This window comes from Nycticebus coucang, chromosome 5 (assembly GCF_027406575.1).
Source record: "Nycticebus coucang isolate mNycCou1 chromosome 5, mNycCou1.pri, whole genome shotgun sequence".
NCBI classification, from domain to species: Eukaryota; Metazoa; Chordata; class Mammalia; order Primates; family Lorisidae; genus Nycticebus; species Nycticebus coucang.
In genome coordinates this window covers 19,920,799-19,934,701 of record NC_069784.1, presented here as the reverse complement: position 1 = coordinate 19,934,701, position 13,903 = coordinate 19,920,799, and the positions used below count along the sequence as shown (strand labels likewise).

General features: G+C 40.1%; 1 protein-coding gene across 2 annotated transcripts in view; it reads left to right on the top strand.

The window, feature by feature from the left end:
• The window catches only part of LOC128585824 (superoxide dismutase [Cu-Zn]-like), a 78,144-nt gene that overhangs the window by 11,998 nt on the left and 52,243 nt on the right, over positions 1 to 13,903 (top strand). For both annotated transcript variants that reach the window (XR_008380116.1, XM_053591153.1), the window contains exon 2: positions 266 to 447. The gene's annotated coding sequence lies outside the window, so the exon portion shown is untranslated. The remainder of the gene's footprint in view (positions 1 to 265; positions 448 to 13,903) is intronic.

The following is a 13,903-nucleotide window of genomic DNA, read 5'->3' as shown; positions in this document are numbered from 1 at the left end:
TGAGTACATTGGATATTTGCTTTTCCATTCTCGTGATACTTTACTAAGAAGAATGTGTTTTGGCTGTATCCAGGTTAATACAATGATGTAAGTCACCACTAATTACTCATTTCTAATTGCATTCACACTTCATTATTAATAATGACATTTTCCTTCCTTATTCAGATAAACATTTGTGTAATGTACTTTATACAATTAAGTATTTGCATAGGTTCTTTGGATTACACCATGTACTAAACTCTTTTTTTATTTCTTTTTATTTCAGAATACAGTTTGGTCAATCAAGTTCATGAACTCATCCTAGAAATAGTATTACATATCTCATTGCTGAGTGTCACTATGGTCACCTTTGAAGGACTCATCCTGGGAAGCTATACATTGACACCAGCATCTAGTCCACCCTTCGAAGCAATTTTGGAACTCTTTCTGGAATGGCCATCATTCTAGGTAAAATGTAAAGCATTTAGAACAGTACTTTCCATAAATATTTACTAGAATAATATGATTGTTATTGACAGAGGAAATGTATTTGACCCATTCAAATACACACATACAACATATACAAGTTATGTGTTGTCACCTATAATGGTTGGGTCCAATAAGAATTTTGGTCAAGGCAAATAGGTAGACAGAGAATCTTCACTTCCGTCTCAGGCAGTCAAACTGAGAGCTGGTATAGGCTTCTATTGAAAGAGGTAAAATTGAATGTGTGTTTTATTTAACATCTAAATTCTACTATAGTTTCATCCTCCTTGCCTCCTTGTTCTTTACTGTTTTATTGCCTGTGGCCCAAATTAAACAGATGCCAATACAGTGAGACAGAGACATACGAAATAGTGCAGCAGTCAGCTGTTATATGAGGTCTAACAATTAAGTTTGCAAACTCAACCTATAAAAAGTGCTACATACCTCCTTGCTGAATAGCTCTACAGTCTCCAGATGGCCAAGGGAAGTACGTCAAAGGTGTCTGTGGTAATATTTAGCAATGAGGCATGTAGCACTTTTTCTAGGATGAGTTCCTGAACTTAATCGTCTGCCTTATATAACAGCGATACGAATGCTTTGGTTGCATGAATTGCTTTTGTACAGTTTGAGTCAAAGTTGTAAGTGTGCTTCTAACGCGGATAGTGTGCATTGTACTGTTAGGTGTGAATTGATCTCTTCCCACCTGCCGTCTCCCACCTGCTTGCTTTCCACTGCGTTTCACTACCAAATGTGCACATAGATGTTGATTGATTAGTTCCACTTTTGTTTGTTTGTTTGTTTTTGCGGTTTTTGGCTGGGATTGGGTTTGAACCTACCACCTCTGGCCTATGGGGCCAGTGCCCTACCCTTTTGAGCCACAGGCGCTGCCTGATTAGTTCCACTTTAGTAGTGATTACAGTCCAGGTGTGGTGACACATACTTGTAATCCTAACACTCTGGGAGGCCCAGGGGGGAGGATTGCTTCAGCTCAGGATTTCCAGACTAGCCTGAGCAAGAGCAAGACCCCATCTCTACTAAAAATAAAAAAAATTAGTCAGGCTTTTGTGGAGGGCATTTATAGTCCCATCTACCTGGGAGGCTGAAGCAGGAGTCTGAGGTTGTTGTGAGCTAGGCTAACACCACAGTACTCCAGCCCGGGCAACAGAGCGAATTTCCATCTAAAAAACAAACAAAGTACGATGGTGTTTCTTTTTCCATTCTTGCAAAATTTCACTTAGAAGAATGGTCTCTACTTCTATCCAGGTTGTTGCAAAAGGTACTAGCTCACCATTTTTTATGGCTGAGTAGTACTCCATGGTGTACATATGCCACGTTTTGTAAATCCACTCATGTATTGATGGGCTCTTGGGTTGCTTCCATATTTTTGTGATTGTGAATTGTGCTGCAATAAACATTTGAGTGCACATGTCTTTTTGATGAAATTCCTTCATTTACTTTTGGGTATATACTCAATAGTGGGATTACTGGATCAAATGGTAAGTCTACTTTTAGTTCTTGGAGGTATCGCCATACTATATTCCATAGAGGTATACTAGTTTGCAATCCCACCAACAATGAATAAGTGTTTCTTTCTCTTCACATCCATGTCAGCATCTGTTGTTTTGGAATGTTTTTGATAAAAAACTATTTTTACTAAAGTTAGGTGATATTTCATTGTGGTTTTGGTTTGCATTTCCCTGATGATTAGAGACCTTGAGCACTTTTTCAACTTTATTGGCCATTTGTCTATCCATTCTTTTTTTTTTTTTTAGACAGAGTCTCTCTTTGTTGCCCTCGGTAGAGTGCCGTTGCGTCACACAGCTCACAGCAACCTCCAACTCCTGGGCGTAGGCAATTCTCTTGCCTCAGCCTCCCAAGCAGCTGGGACTATAGGCCCCTGCCACAACGCCTGGCTATTTTTCTGTTGCAGTTTGACAGGGGCTGGGTTTGAACCCGCCACCCTTGGTATATGGGGCCAGCACCCTACTCACTGAGCCATGGGTGCTGCCCAGTCTATCCTTCTTCAAAAGCTTCTGTTCATCTCTTTTGCCCACTTTTTCATGGGCTCATTTGATTTTTTCTTGCTGATTTACATGAGTTCTTTATAGATTCTGGTTATCATCCCTGTATTAGATGTATAAAAAGCAAATATTTTCTCCCATTCTATGTGATGTCTAGTTGTCTCTATTACTTCCTTGACTGTGCAGAAGCTTTTAATTTAAGCAGGTCCCATTTGTTAATTTTTTTGTTGCTGTAGGTCTTCTTTGGGGTCTACTTCATAAATTCTTTGCCTAGGTTGATGTCTATAGGAGTTTTTCAAGCACTTTCTTCTAGAATTTTTCTAGTTTCATACCTTAATTTTAAGGCTGTTATCCATGATGAATTAATTCTTAGGAGTGATGAGAGTGCAGATCCTGTTTCAATCTTCTACATGTGGCTATCTAATTTTCACAGTGCCATTTATTGAATAGGGATTCTTTTCCCTGGTGTATATTGTTGTCTGCTTTGTCAAAGATCATATGGCAATATGAGGATGGTTTTATATCTGGGTTTTCTGTTCTGATCCATTGGTCTATGTCTCAGTTCTTGTGCCAGTGCCATAATGCTGTTTTGGAGTAGAGCTTCAAGCCTGGTAAAGTGATAGCTCCTGAGTCATCCCTTTTACCTAAGGTTGCTTTGGCTATTTGGGTTATTTTCTGGTTCCATACGAAGCATAGAATTATTTTCTAGATCTGAAAAAAAATGACATTGATATTTTAATGGGGATTACATTGAATCCGCAGTTCACTTTGGGTAGTACAGACATTCTTACAATGTTGATTCTACCAAACTATGAGCATGATATATTTTTCCATTTTTTTACATCCTCTATAATTTCTTTCTTCGGTGACACATACTTCTCCCTGTAGAGGTCTTTCATCTCCTTGTTTAAATATCTTCCTAAGTATTTTATTTTATTTGTTGCTATTGTGAAAGGTATTAAGTCTTTAATTTGATTCTCAGCTTGACTCTTATTCGTATATAGGAATGTTATTGATTCATATACATTGATTTTGTATCCTGAGACTCTGCTGAATTTATTTATCAGTTCTTGGAGTTTCATGGCAAAATCTTTGGAGTTTTCTACATATACGATCATATCATCAGCAAAGAGTGATGGTTTGACCTCTACTCTCACCATTTGGACTCTCTTGATTTACTTCTTTTCTCTGACTACTCTATCTAGAACTTCCAGCTCTATATTGAAATGGGCACTCTTGTCTGGTGCCAGATCTTAAGAGGAATGCTTTCAATTTTTCCCCATTCAATATGATCTTGGCTGTGAGTTTATTGTATATAGCCTTTTAATTTTTCGTTATGTTCCATCTATTCCTATTTTGTTAAAAGTTCTTATAAAAGGGTGCTGAATTTTGTCAAATGCTTTCTCTGCATCTATTGAGGTGAGCTTTGTTTTGGTTCTTTTTACATGATGAAACACATTTATAGGTTTGTATTATGTTGAACCATCTTTGTATCCCTAGGGTAAGCCTAGGGACTAACACTGACAAAGTTAGGAGCAACATTCTGTTGTTGAAATATTCTTACTATGTATATTTATGTTTGTTAGTTCTGAAGTTCAAATTTGTACCAAGTATCCCTGGATGTGTTGTGTCTCAGACTATAGGCAATACATAATCGTCAATTCAAGAGAATAACTGCCTGTCTTTAGTCTGCATACTTAAGGTTAATACAAAAGAAAAAGACACCCTTCACATTTATGAGCCTCAGCACTTGTCTCAGTGATCTCATCTACTCTTCCAGCTTTCATTAGCCCCCTCTTGCTGTCTTCAGCCTCACATCTTGTACTACCTACTGAATATTCTGAATAGTTCACTTTCATTTTAAACTCAGGATTTTCAGAGCTCACATCACCTTTTCCCTTAAACAAGTCTCCCCTCAAGTTTGCTTATTTTTATTATATTCTTCTAATTACCCACACCCAAAATACTGAGTGATTTTTTACTCCTATCTTTCCACTCCCTTCTTGCTTAATACCCATTGTCAGTTGGCAACTCTTATCTGTTTATTGTTTATTAAAATGTTTCTTACAGCCATACCTTATTTTTTCTTCTGCCACTTCCCTATTTAAGGCCTCCAGTATGTTACACACTCATAATATTATATCTCATACTAAGTATTCTCCCAAATCACTTAGGATGTTTGGATGAGCTATTCCTACAAAACCAGTTCCACCATTTTCTACTGCTGCATCTGCTTATTGTTGACAACACGAAATTCTGCTCTGGGTTCTCTCCACTATTTTTTTTTTTTTTTTCCTGTAGCTGGCTTTTAGTTTTCCAATTATCCAGTCTGGGGCTAGCAGTTACCCCACAGTATGTAAATTCCTTCTGTTTTTCTATTCACTACAAATCTTGTGGGAGAGCCCACCTCTCTGGAAATACAATCTCTGATTTGGAATCCTCTCTTAGCTTAAGATTGACTTTGTTTGCAGCTTTCTCTTACTGAATTACCAGAGGAGTTAGCCATGGTCTTAGAGATAGATCATTCGTTTTCCCAACTCTAAATTCTTCAATTCATCATCCTCTAAACCTAACTTCAGTCTTCTGTTCCTAATCATAAGGTGAAACATGCTTTTCCCTGGAGACTATTGATATATACTAAAGTTCACACAGGGCCCCAGTTGACCAACAAATTAATCTCATTTAGCACTTAACACTAACAGTGAAATCATTTACACGTTTAATGGTGAGAATTGGTCTCCATTCCCTATCCCATTCAAAGTTTGACCATAATGTGTGTCTGCTTACAGCTTATACTTTTAACATCTACTGTTGCTACACATAAAAGCTGAAGTTCAAATGTGTGACACATTCATGAATATATTTAAATAGCCTTCAAATTACTGTGTAATTGTTACTTTTTTTCTCTAGTTCAATAAACCATACAAGAATGCAAGAAAGAGAATGATGTTATCATTAGGATAACAAATCTCTAAAAAAGGAAGAGCACTGTTAGCACACATTAGAAACACATCTATTTTTAGTAAGAAATTACTCAGGACATGATGGGGCCATCATGGCGGTGGCCAGAGGTCTACCCAGCTTCCGAAAGCAGGCTGTGAGGGACGGATGTGCAGCTGGAACCTGAGGGAAGCTGAAGCCCGAGCAGGAAGGCACCAGCAGCCTGGAGCCAGGAGTGCACTATGCTCTTCACTGCCTACCTTGTTTTTGAAGGCCTCCTGCCTGGTGCTAGAGCTGTCAAGATGCTAGGCTAAGCCCCCTAGTAGGGCCTGCAGCAATTCATCCATCCTTCCCTCCCTCCCTTCCTTCCTTCCCCTGGCAGCTGACTGGCTCCAGGCACCCTACCTCTATAAACTCTATCAGCATTACTACTTTCTGGAGGATTAAACTGCCATCCTCTATGTCTGTGGCCTTGTCCCTACCATCCTCTTTAGCCTAGTGGCCTCCTCCCTTGTGGATTGGCTGGGTCGCAAGAAGCCTTGTGTCCTCTTCTCCCTCACTTACTCTCTGTGCTGCTTAACCAAACTCTCTTGGGACTATTTTGTGCTGCTGGCAGGCCAAACACGGTGGGATGTCCACAGCCCTGCCCTTCTCAGCCTTCAAGGCCTGGGACATCCGTAAGTACGTCAACCCAGCTACTTTTGCCCAAGCTGCCTTCTGGAGCCATGTGCTGGCTATAGTGGCAGGTGTGGCAACTGAGGCTATGGCAAGCTGGATGGGGCTGTGACTGTGGCTGCCATTCCTCTCCTGGCGCTGGTTGAGATCCTGGCCCTTCTCAACTCATGGTGGGGAGAACTATGACTGGCAGCCTGTACATGTGCTGCTGCTAGGCACCACGCAAGCCCTTCATCTTTGTCTTCCTTTGGACTCCTGTGCTGGACCCACATGGAGTCCCACTGGGGACTGTCTTCTCCAGGTTCATGGCAGCCAGCTTGCTCTGCTCTTCCCTGTACTGCATTGCCACTTCCAAGAGGTCCCACCTTCAGCCCAGGCAGCTCCTTTTCCGTGCTGTCCTCAGTGTCATCTTCTCTCTCTTCATGTTGACTTTCTCCACCAGCGCAGGCCAGGAGACTCCAGTGGAGTCCTTCATAGCCTTTCTACTTATTGCGCTGGTCTGTGGGCTACAATTTCCCAGCATGCACTTTATGGAGAAAGGTGATCCCTGAGGCAGAGCAAGCTGGTGTACTCGCCTGGCTCCAGGTACCCCAGCACTTACTGGCCTGCCCAGGACTCCTTGTCCTCCATGACAGTGATCGAGAAACAGGCACTTGGAACATGTTCCACATCTGCTCTGCTGTCATGGTGATGGCTCTGTTGGGGTGGTGGGACTCTTCACCGTGGTGAGGCATGATGCTGAGCTATGGGTGTCCTCACCCACTGGGGAGCCCTGTGCTCCTGAACTCTGACCCTGTTCTAGGACAAGACACCTGAGATGAACTTGAATCCCATCTCTCCAGGGTTGTATAGATTTATCTGGACTGACTTTCTGACTCTTTCCTGCAACCCCTTCTGCCAGCACTTTATGTTGGGGTGCACACGGAGGTAATCGGCTGGAAAGAAGTGCCAAAAGTTATCTCTGTGTTACTCCCTTTCCCCTTCCCATTTAAAAATAAATAATTGTAACTGAAAAATAAAATAAATTACTTAGGATATACCTCATATCCTTCACAACAGGTAACACCATTTCCCCATGACTCTGGAGTTTAGAACATTGTCATTGGTGAGTTTACCTTTTTTTCCCCCAAAAGCTTTACAAGAAAGGAGAAGTCAATTTTTTTGAGCTTTCAGGGATGCATTTAAATAGAGATTCCCTCTCTTTTGATCAGAGAGCCTGTGTGTGTGTGCGTGTGTGTGGGCAATAGATGGATTATGTATTTAAGGGCAGGGTATAAGAAAAACAATACTGTAAGCTTGAGGATAAACAGCAACTGGCACTTAACTCAGTGTCTAAACATACTAAAAGATGATGGGGACTGCAAAATGTGGTAAAGTCCTGCTGTTGCCTGAATGTGTCTTCCTCCCTCCCAAAATGTATATGTTGAAATCCTAACCCCCAAAGTGATTGTTTTAGGAGGTTCAGCCCTTGGGAGGTGATTATGTTGTGAAGGTGGAGCCCTGATGAATGGATTAGCGTCCTTATAAGAAGCCCCAGAGAGGCCTCTCGGTGAACCAGGAAATTGGCTCTAGTCACCTATCAAACCTGCAGGCACATTGATCTTGAAATTTCCAATGTCCAGACTGTGAGAAATAATTTTCTTTTATTCATAAGATACCAGCTTATAGTATTTTGTTATAGCAGCCCACACAGACTAAGACAAGCTGCATCTCAAAAATCCATTTGCTGAGGCCAGGCACGGTGGCCTGTAATCCCAGCACTCTGGGAGGGCTATGGAAGATGGATTGCCTGAGCTCAAGAGTTCAGAACCAGCCTGAGCAAGATTGAAACCCCATCTCTACTGAAAACAGAAAAAAACTAGCCAGGCGTGGTGGCAGCTACCTATAGTTTCAGCTACTGGGAGGCCGAGGCAGGTGGATTGCTTGAGCTCAGGAGTTCCAGACCAGACTGAGCAAAAGAGAGACAGTGTCTCTACTAAAAATGAAAAACTGAGGCAAGAAGATTGCTTGAGCCCAAGAGTTTGAGGTTACTTTGAGCTATGATGCCAGGGCACTGTACCCAGGGCAACAAAGTGAGACTCTGCCTCAAAAAACAAGCAAACAAACAAAGAATCCATTTGCTGCACAAGGATGGAATTCATATGCAAAAGATGTCACAGCAAAAACACAATAGGAACTTGGATCCCTCATGATCAGGGAGCCCCTTGTCAGCCCAGGACTGTCTACCTCCACACAAAATGGGTAAGTCCAGGGATACCAGACCGAGGGGTCAACAAGGCTTTCTCTATCTTTCAGGTCTTGCTTGCTTCTGCTTCTCCTAGTGAGTTAGCTTCCATCTCTCCTAAAAAGACTCTCTCCACAGGGTGGGGAAGTGCCACCAGTAACTTCTCATTTGGCACTTAGCATGACTAGTGAAATAACCTGCGTGCTTCAAGCTCCACACTGGGAGCCTGTAATCCTAAAGTAATTCACAAATATTTTCCCTTTTAACTCTAAAAGAAAAGTTCTGAGTAGTCCTTTAATTGGTCTGGGATAGTTACTTGCCCATCCCCGAACCAATTCGACTGGTCCTTTAGACCAGTGGTGTGGGGGAAGAGTTGTCTGAAGGAAGTTAGAGGAGGCAGACAAAGTGATACTTCCTGTAATCTATTACATCTCCTAAATTACAATGATCTTTTTAGTTCTCAGTCTTTTGCTTCGTAAAGGCCTTCAGGACAAAAACTGTGCCTTGTTAATTTTGTACCCACTTACCCAAAAGCTGTACCTGGCACATAGTAAGTAGACCTTTAGTAATAGTTGCTGAAGACAAAAAAATGAATGAACAAATCTGAGCAAAGAATTTCAACGAGTGGGTTAGAAACGCACGATAAAATTCTATCAATAGGTATAAAGCATTGACAATAAGTAGTAGCATTATGACCACTAAGCAAGGCTTAGGTTTGGGAATTTATACAGTTCTGAGGAAGACAGGAATTTATTGTAATGTGGCCAGTTTAGGCTGAAGATATATGTAATTGGCATATAAACTTATGTGCATGGGAAGCAATGTTTTTTTGTTTTGTTTTGTTTTGTTTTTGCAAAAAGTTCCTGAAAATTCTCTTATAGTTTGTTTTTTAATCATGTTAAAATGTTTAAAAAGTCATATTTGAAAATGTGGTTCAGGATGACAGAAATATAAACCACTGTACAAGAAATCAGTTTGACTGATACAAATAACACTGGATCATTTTAGATTCAGAATAGCTGGGGACGGTAAGATCATTTTTTGGGGGCCTATAAGATCATTTTATATGAGACAATTCTCAGTTTTATCAACCCCTTCCCAAAGCCTCAGCTTGGGTAGGACAACATATTTTAGTAAGAGAATTGTGATAAGATAAAACAAAAGGTAAAAATAAAACTAACATGATTGAGGTTCAAAATTGACTTGTTTGGGAAATAGAAATGAGACAGCATGGGATGGACGCTTGTGGTAAGAATTGCTGTGTTCCAGTAAGTAAAGCAAGCAGACAGCCCTCAGAATGGGAGAAGATATTTGCAGGTTATGTCTCCAACAAAGGTCTAATAACCAGAATTCACAGAGAACTCAAACGTATTAGCAAGAAAAGAACAAGTGATCCCATCTCAGGGTGGGCAAGGGACTTAAAGAGAAACTTCTCTGAAGAAGACAGGCGCACAGCCTACAGACATATGAAAAAATGCTCATCATCCTTAATCATCAGAGAAATGCAAATCAAAACTACTTTGAGATATCATCTAACTCCAGTAAGATTAGCCCATATCACAAAATCCCAAGACCAGAGATATTGGCGTGGGTGTGGAGAAAAGGGAACACTTCTACACTGCTGGTAGGAATGCAAATTAATACATTCCTTTTGGAAAGAGATATGGAGAACACTTAGAGATCTAAAAATAGACCTGCCATTCAATCCTATAATTCCTCTACTAGGTATATACCCAGAAGACCATTATAACCAAGATATTTGTACCAGAATGTTTATTGTAGCCCTATTCATAATTGCTAAGTCATAGAAAAAGCCCAAGTGCCCATCGATCCACAAATGGATTAATAAATTGTGTTATATGTACACCATGGAATATTATGCAGCCTTAAAGAAAGATGGAGACTTTACCTCTTTCATGTTTACATGGATGGAGCTGGAACATATTCTTCTTAGTACAGTATCTCAAGAATGGAAGAAAAAGTATCCAGTGTATTCAGCCCAACTATGAAACTAATTTATGGCTTTCATATGAAAGCTATAACCCAGTTATAACCTAAGAATATGGGAAAGGGGGAGAGGGAGGGGAGGGGAGGGGTGAGGATGGATGGAGGGAGGGTGATTGGTGGGATTACACCTACAGTGCATTTTACAAGGGTACATGTGAAACTTACTAAATGTAGAATATAAATGTCTTAGCACAATAACTAAGAAAATGTCAGGAAGGCTATGTTAACCAGTGTGATGAAAATATGTCAAATGGTGTATAAAACCAGTGTATGGTGCCCCATGATTGCATTAATGTACACAGCTATGATTTAATAATAAAAAATAAAAATAAAAAAATACAACCAAATTTGTACAAAAAAATAAAAGGAATTTCTGTGTTCAGTTTTAAGTGTATATAGAGGGACAAAAATATTCAGAGAATTAGCCATACATCAGTTTTGAGAAAAGAAGCCAGATAGGGGCAATCAATGTTAACCTTAGGAAGAAGTCATTTGTTGAAGTGGTGAGCACAATAAAATATAGTCTTGTAAAACGGATAGAGGTAAAACAAGTAAAAGATTTGCTTTAAAAATATTCATTTTAACACTTAAATTTTGAGTAATGTCTCTATTCCACAATATATAGACTATACCTGAATTTGTTAAACTAGTGTAATCTCTGACTCAATTCTCAAGTATCTGTTTTATTTTAAAGATTAAAAAAGTTAAGATGCACTGAACTTATTTAAGTTATTCTATATGATGTCAGAGGGCACAAATACCATATTGTATTCATTTCTATATTCTCAGCAACTAATAAAGTTCACAACTCACAGCAGGTACTCGATAGATGCTTATTGAATGAAAAGATCCCTCAACATCTATAGTGCTTTACAATTTTTGAAGTAGTTCCATACACGTGATTTTATATAATCCTGTAATACCCCTTTGAGGTGTTTATATTTTTTCAGATGATAAAATAGATTCAAAGGAGGAAAATCACTTCACAAGTCACAAAGATTTTTAATCTAAATCTTTTTTCTGATTTAGTTGAGTCTATTCGCAATGTCTCCTTTTAATGAATGAAGTATATTTGAAATCACCACACCCCCACAGCCATGCAGACATGTAGAGGGTGTCTGTACACACACCTCCGTTAAAACACTGAACACTTGGGCAGCGCCTGTGGCTCAAGGAGTAGGGCGCAGGTCCCATATGCCGGAGGTGGTGGGTTCAAACCCAGCCCCAGCCAAAAACCAAAAAAAAAAAAAAAAGAACACTGAACACTGCCGATCACACTATTCTGCCCTCTGGTTTTTGGGTAGGAAAGGACAGGTAGGACTTTGCCTACAGTGTGCATCCAAGGCAAAGGTCTAATTCAGGCCACTACAATCTGACTCCTTCCATAGGATTTTTCAATTTAGGGCTAAAAAAAGGTGATCGTCCTTTCAAAGTTCAGAGCCCGTGGCTTTCATCTGCTTATGGCCAGGGAGAAAGTCCACCTATAGTTGGAGAAAAATTAAATCAAGCAGACTGTGAGCTGAGAAGACTTAGATTAGTCATCTCAAATGAGTCAGCTCCATCCTAGATTTGTTAAACCACATGAAATCGCCATTCTTGTAGGTCAAGATGGCCAACTAAATATCCTTGTCATTTGGCTCAACCCTAACATACAAGTTAAAAGACTATGCCAATCTTATCCCAAATTTTAAGAAATTTCTCCAGCTCAGCCTCTTTGAGATAATGGGAAAATGGAGGCCTGGTAATGTCAGACCACTAACCTGGGTTAGTATTAATGTCATACATTGCAGGTTTTCTGAATTTCAGTCCAGAACTCATTCGATTAAGCATAATAATAGTATCTAAAATTCTAAGTTAGTAATTTTCCAATTTTATAAAACAATGGTTGTTTATTGCTTATTTTGTTTTTAAGTTTAGATAATTCTTTTTCCTTGTTCAGCCTACGGAAATATGGTAGTCAAATAGGCTATACGACTCAAGATGGACAAATTTATTTATTATAAACCTTTTCTAGGAAAATTAACATCTAGGTTTAACTAAAATTATGAACTTTGAAACCAAGAGAAATAATCTGACATGAGTTAAACATATGGTCATTTTGGAGGCAAAATTCACATATGCAAAATTCTGACAACTTTATCAAATCTTCCAAAGAACTTTACAAACTTCAGAGTATATAAGAAATACCTGGAGTTGCTTTTTGCACATGCAGATTCCTGAGCCCAGATCACAGATTCATCCTTAGCACCTTCATTCTGACAAGCTCAGCACCATTCAGACACAAGCTTAAGGGATTCTGTTACTTAATCTACATTTCAACACTCAAGGTGAGAATGTTGAGAGCACATCCCTGTAAAATCACTATCTTGCCACAGTTACCAATCAGCTGTGAGGTATGACTCACGTGTTTTGGGTTGGGAAGTGGTTAGGAACTTCCGTTAATTAAGTTATCACCTACACGTGTATGTGCATCGTGCTCAAATTTATGTCCTAATAACACAATATTTCTAGTGAACAACTGACTGTTTCTACCTCAAATCCTATGTATGTGTCTTCCACTAAGCTCATTATTTTCCCCCCTAATCACCTAGTTGTGTGATAGAATATAGGGACCCGCCCAAATAGAGCCGTCCCACCCAGGAAATAGGGAATGTACCAATCCCTACCTCTCCGACCCTTTAAATTCCCAGCCACCTTAACCCACGTGCTGACTTCCTTCTTGAATTCAGCTCACTGCACCCAGGTACAAATAAAGGCCATGTTACCCACACAGAACCTGGACTCTGATTTCCTTTTGTTCATGTTTCTTTTTTTTTTTTTTTTTTTGTAGAGACAGAGTCTTACTTTATGGCCCTCGGTAGAGTGCCGTGGCCTCACACAGCTCACAGCAACCTCCAACTCCTGGGCTTAAGCGATTCTCTTGCCTCAGCCTCCCGAGTAGCTGGGACTACAGGCGCCCGCCACAACGCCCGGCTATTTTTTGGTTGTAGTTTGGCCGGGGCTGGGTTTGAACCCGCCACCCTCGGCATATGGGGCCGGCGCCTTACTGACTGAGCCACAGGCGCCACCCTTGTTCATGTTTCTTAACATAAAACAATCTTTTATTTTTAGTCTTTGACCTCTCATTTTGTTGAACCTACTTTGCAAACATCCCTTACTCAGATTAGTTTTTTTCTCATAAGCTTCATTGCCTTTGCCATAAGGTCGTCTTTTAGATGTTTGTCATCTTGCCTGGGCTTTTGAAATAGCCTCCTAAAAGAGGGACTGTACCTAACAAATGCAATCAATGTAACCTGATTCTTTGTACCCTCAATGAATCCCCAACATTAGAAAGAAAGAGAAAGAAAGAGCCTCCTAAAGGGCTTCCCTATCTCCAGTCGCAGCCTTCGGTAATGCATCTTTCCTACTACCATTGAAAATAGATTTCTAAAATGCAAGCCAAATTTTGCCACTCATAAAATGGCCTTCCAGATAAAGTCCATAGGCATAGCATATATGGCCTTCTGTGATCTAATTTGGCTTTTCAGTCCTAACCTGGGGCAGTTCAAGGAGCCGTATCTCAAATAATTCC